The sequence below is a fragment of the Lactuca virosa genome, chromosome 6 (assembly GCF_052849685.1).
Source record: "Lactuca virosa cultivar CGN04683 chromosome 6, Lactuca_virosa_CGN04683_v6, whole genome shotgun sequence".
In the NCBI taxonomy this organism is placed as follows: Eukaryota; Viridiplantae; Streptophyta; class Magnoliopsida; order Asterales; family Asteraceae; genus Lactuca; species Lactuca virosa.
The window spans coordinates 49,576,244-49,581,996 of record NC_136431.1 but is presented as its reverse complement, the minus strand read 5'-3'; the positions used below and the strand labels follow the sequence as shown (position 1 = coordinate 49,581,996).

General features: G+C 41.3%; 1 non-coding gene across 1 annotated transcript; it reads left to right on the top strand.

Annotated features, from left to right (window-relative positions):
• Positions 1-2,033: 2,033 nt before the first annotated feature.
• LOC145123119 (small nucleolar RNA R71) lies at positions 2,034-2,140 on the top strand. The gene has a single exon (XR_013714997.1). It is a non-coding gene; the product is annotated as a small nucleolar RNA R71 (small nucleolar RNA).
• Positions 2,141-5,753: the final 3,613 nt, after the last annotated feature.

Sequence of the window (5,753 nt, the reverse complement as noted above, 5' to 3'; positions counted from 1 at the left end):
TCCACTTTCTCTTGTATGCTCGTACCCTTCGTATATATTCCTTCTTTGAGTTTTCCTACATCTTTGTGTTGGCGCTTTCTTCATGTTTTCGTTTCAATCCCTTATTTTCCCTTTCATATTTTTATTCTTTTTCTCATCTTCTTGATGTTCCTCTTTGTCTACCTCCATCTTGGAAATTATTGGCTCTTCTAATTCTTCACCCATATCCTCATCATTTATCTCACCATTATCACCCGAATCACCTTTTTCTTCGTCACTTGCCTCTTCCACTTGAGCCTTTGGTGTAGTGTACGCGAACACTTCAAATGTCATAGGAATTGAATCTCATGGTTTGGAACACTTTACTTCTGCAACATTAGGCTTCTCCCAAGCTTTCGACGCTTCCTCCATCAATTTATCAATCTCATCTAGCTTGTTAACATTTTCTTCTTCCAAATTTCACCCTTAACACTTTATCTCTTGGCTTGTCATAACTCACTTTTTAATTCATTTAAAAAGTGATTTCTTCATCTTCTACACGAAGTGTGAGCTTTGAGTCATGGATGTCGATGCGGGCTTGTGCGGTATTTAAGAATGGTCTTCCCAAGATTATGGGAAGGTCTTCATCTTCCTTCATGTCCAGAACCATAAAGTCAACGGGAAAATAAATTTTCCAACTTTCACCAATAAATCTTCAATGATCCCATGTGGATGAGTGATTGAGTGATCCGCCATTCGAAGTGTCATCCTCGTGTTTTGTAGCCTTGGTAGCTCGAGCTTCTCGTAAAAAGAGTACGGTATAAGATTGATGCTAGCCCTCAAATCGGCTAAAGCATTTATTCAAGTGGAATTGCCAAATTCACAAGTCAAAGTTAGCCGGCCTGGATCTCCCAACTTAATTGGCAACCCATCAATGATTGCAGGTGAACATATCTCATTAAGCACGATGGTGGATGTTTTTTCCAAATCCTTTCGATTAGTCATCACATCTTTAGAAAACTTAGGATGCTTAGCCATGGATTTGAGGAATGGAGCATTGATCGAGAGAGATAGTACTTGTTTCATGAACTTCTTTTGTTCTGGATCTAGATTATTATTAAGGGATCAATATGGGAATGGTAAAGGAGGTTGGTACAATTTTGAAAATGAAGGATTTTTGTTCTCCAGTGACCACGGTGTGGCCTGGTCGCTACGGCGTGGGGACTCATTAGAACTCGATTCTGATTTTTCTCTTTCAACTTCGGGCTTATTTTATTCCAGATGTGGATCGGTTTGTGTAGTAGTTTCATCATGGATCATTAATGGCTCAGAATGAACCTCTTTTTCAGTGTATATCGCCATAACATGATATTGTGATTTTTGGTCGGGATTTCTAAGAGGTAACCTCTCCTTAACAAGTATTGTTAATTGCCCAAGTTAAGTCTCAATATTTTTAATTTAAGCTTGATGGTTTCTCATGGTAACATCAGTAGCATCATATCTTTTTTCATAGGCTTTCATAAACCTATTAAACATTGACTCAAATTCCATCTTCTTCTCATGTTGTGGTTGTTCTTTTTGGTAGTAGCCTTGACCGGTTTGTCTATATTTTTTTTTGTTTCTTGTACTCTTCATATGGAAAGTTGGCAACCACTCCTTCTTCGGTTTTCTCCAATCCTCATCATATTTATCACCACTTGAGTAGCACACTTGAGCTTTCCAGTTACCGTTCTCGTCTAAGTCACAATATTTCATCAAAATGTAGCCCATTACAATTCTCACAACTCACACGTATGGCATGTATATATTGATCCATCTTCGTCATTCTTCGATCCATATTCTTTAGTTTTGCTAATATCACCGATATGTTCTTGTTTTCACCATCCTTACTTCCTTTTCTTCTAGTAGTATGATCACGAGGGTTCTGGTACTCCCGCGAGTGTTTTGCGAACTATTCAATTAAAGTCGTTATCACCGTTGGTTCCTTCTTTAGCATCGATCTATGAGAATCAAGAAGTTTCCTTGTGGTCACATTTACCCCATCATAGAAAATAGAAACCTCTTGTTGAATGTTTAAATCGTGTTGCGGGAAATGTATTAACAATCCCTTGTATCTTTCCCAAGCTTCATATAAGGATACCCAACTCTCTTGTTGGAAGTTATCTATTTTTTTCTTCATTTTAGCTATCTTTGATGGAGGGCTAAATTGTTCAATGAAGGCTTCACGAAGGTTTGTCCAAGCTCTTATTTTTCCCGGCTCAAGTGACTTCAGCCATATTTTTGCATCCCCAGTATATGTCACTGGAAGCATCCTGAGTAGTACCGCATCTCTTGAAACAACTGGCATATGGAAGTAGTTAGCTATGTCTAGCACCTCATCAATGTTCTTGAAAGCATCTTTATAGTCCTTGCCATAAAATGGAATGTCTTTGAGCATCAAGAGAATATGTCCCTTGAGCTCAAAGTTTGTTGCAGTCGGAATTTCTGGTGGTATAAGCACTGGTCCATTATCCTTACGGATCCTCTTCTTGTAATATCCCATAGTCATTCTGGTGATATCCTCCATTTCTTTTCCCTCGATTTTGATTTCGTCTTCCGAATCTTCCTCGGTTTCTGGTCTATTCCTAATGCCTTTCTTGTTAGGAGTGTTGTCGAAGCTTTCGAAGCCTTTGTCTGTTAGAAAATGGCTACTTAATTCGTCAACCTTTTTATCTCTCTTCTTGTGGAAAGTAGATTCTGGATCTAAGAGTGGTGGTATGATAGGAAGTTGAGATCCCTTGGTCATAAATTACTAAAATAAAAACAAAACACGTAAAATGAATAAAAATAACTAAACTAAAAACTGACTGTAAGATGACCACGACGTGCCCAAGATTGTAACATCCATAAAAATCATGAAAAATTTAAACTTTTAAAACTAACACAAAATCATAAACTGTTTAGACATAGATTTCAAAACATGTTCCATATCAGAGTTCCCAAAATCATAAGTCAAAAACACAAGGATGTGTACGGTTACGCCTTCGCCTAACCGCGCTCATCTGAAGTACCTGAAACATAACCCAAAACTGTAAGCCCAGAGCTTAGTGAGTTCCCCCAAAGTACCAACATATAAACAGATAAAAATTACAATTAACAAAAACAAACAACATGCATACAGAGCGTTCACCCTAACTAGAACGCCCAACCGGCCTACAGTCTATCTGGTACGCTCACAGAACCTTCAGCATGATTGGTACGCCTCTCCGGGCTTCAGCCTATCTGGAACGTTTTCTGGGCCTTCGGCCTGACACGCCTCTCGGGCCTTCAGTCTATCCGAGACGTCATGGGTCTCTTTGCCTTCAGTCTACACTGGTCCGCCTCAACCCATGCACACATAAACCATGTCAACATATACATAACAGATAAGCATACATATACCCAATCAATACACAATCAGACAGATCTTACAGATCACTAAGCATAGCATCATCCTATATACCAGGATACATATCTAACAGATCACTACAACATATCAACATGCGATAAACCAGGATAACAATCCAATGGTTCGGCCTTGGTGCCTTCGAACCAAAAGTACAGTGAGAAAAACTCACCTCGCAAATCCGTACAGGTAGCCGAAAAGAATATTGCTCCACGAGTCAACTCTACCGGTCACCTCTACACAGGGAGAGACCCAGACCTTAGGCTTCATAAAAAAATACCCAAAATTCCCCTAAGGTCAAACTAGGTTAAAAGTCAACAGAAAGTCAACGGTCAATGAAAAGTCAACCCAGTTGAGTACGCCCAGCGTACTCAGCTCCTACGCCCCGCGTACACATCCCTTGACAAAAAAACGGGTGGTTGACCGCGTACGCCCAGCATACCCCATGGTACACCCAGCGTACGCAGCTGCCATGTAAAGCTTCCATTAAGTGCTTAATTCAACAAGTCCAAACGTCCAAATCTAGATCGAATCCTGAAAAGGTGTTCCAAACCACTTTATGGTTATGCATGACTTAATAGGTCCCAAAACCAAAAACCCTAGTTTGTCTTAACCACTTAAGACTTCTATAACTTGCATGCAAGCACCAAATGAGCCAAGATAGCATTTTTACGACTTAATGCACCTCAAAACATCCCAAAAAATCATGACCAAAAATTTTATTTTAAACCATTAAATAAAGCCATAGTTATCAAACCATTCCATCAAAACATGAGTCAAATTATTTCAAAACATTATTATCAGAGTGTCCAAATCAAAACATCAGAGTAAGCATCCCAGGCTAAACATCATGGTGTGTGCTATGCAGTCATCCCGAGCTCCTCTCTCTGCAACTAGAAGTACCTGAAACCAAAACTAAAAACCGTAAGCACGAAGCTTAGTGAGTTCCCCATACTGCCACATACCATACACATAATCGCATATAATGGGCCCACGCCCCTACATCGGGCCCCGCCCGACATCGGACAGTGTCAGGCATCAGGCCCCACCTGGCATCGAGCCCCGCTCGGTATACAGATCTGTTTCTTCCAGGCCCCGCCTCTCTCTAGGCCTCGCCTGCTATATACAGACAACCAATATCATAAAATCATACTAGCATATAAAGAATCATACACAGTACTATATGCACCATTCCTAAGGCCTCGCCTATCATGGGCCCCGCCCCTACTCCGCTAATGATGAGATATGGAACCCCGTCCACACTCAGCTAGTGATGAGATACGGGACCCCGCCCACACTCACATCCTTACCAGGCACATACGAGTATCACAAAGACAACAAGTATAACTAAACATGCATACCTTACTCGGGCACCGCTCGACATCATACCGTAGTCCGAAAACATACATATAAACATTCCTCTGGCCCCGCCCGGCATCAGACCATAATCCGGAAGCATACAAAATAGACACATGCAGGAATCACGAAGACATCAAGCATTCCAACATTCCTCGGGCACCGCCCGACATTGGACCGTAGACCGGAACATACAATCATACATGCATACATATACAACCCAGCATTGGTGCCTTAGACTCGTTCACACAAAGGGAAACTCACCTCGCAAAGCTGAATCTCATGGATAATCCCCTGCCTGCTAGCTGGCAAATCCACGAACTGCTGATCCTTCGGCTCCCCAAGCTGCTAGTCATCATATAAACTAATTAAGTTCGAGATTATCATAACTTAACCATAACTCCTCATTGGGGTAAAAGACCATTCTACCCCTCACATACTCTTGTCCAAAGATGGACTCTACTCAACCCTTGGCCCAAAAAGGTAAACACTATTACAAGGCCCAATATATGGCCCAATTTCCAATTGGGCCCAATCCCTTCACATGTGCCTCAGCCAAAGGCCCACTAATGCTTTTGTAGTCCAAATGTTCAATTCTAGATGGCCCACTAAGGCCCAAAGTAGCCAAGTCCAATGAATGGCCCAAACTGAGGCCCACTTGTGTGAAACCCACTATAACTGAGTACGCAGGGCGTACTCAGCTGTACACAGCGCATATTGGGTTCGTGACTTGTACGCTGTGCGTACCAGCTTGTACGCCCAGCGTACTCCCCTGTTAAGCCCTTTTTTCTATTAAGCACTTAATGCTTCAAGTCAATGGTCCAAATCACAGATCTGAGTTCCTCTTAACGTCTAAATCCATAAAGTCACTGACTTGTTGACTTTGCATGTCCCACATAAGCCCAAACTTTAAAAATGGTATCCTACTTCCATGAAAATGGTCTTAAATCTTACATGAACCCATTAAGACCTTCAAGATGGAAACTTTTCTGTTCTTGGGACTCATATAGCACTA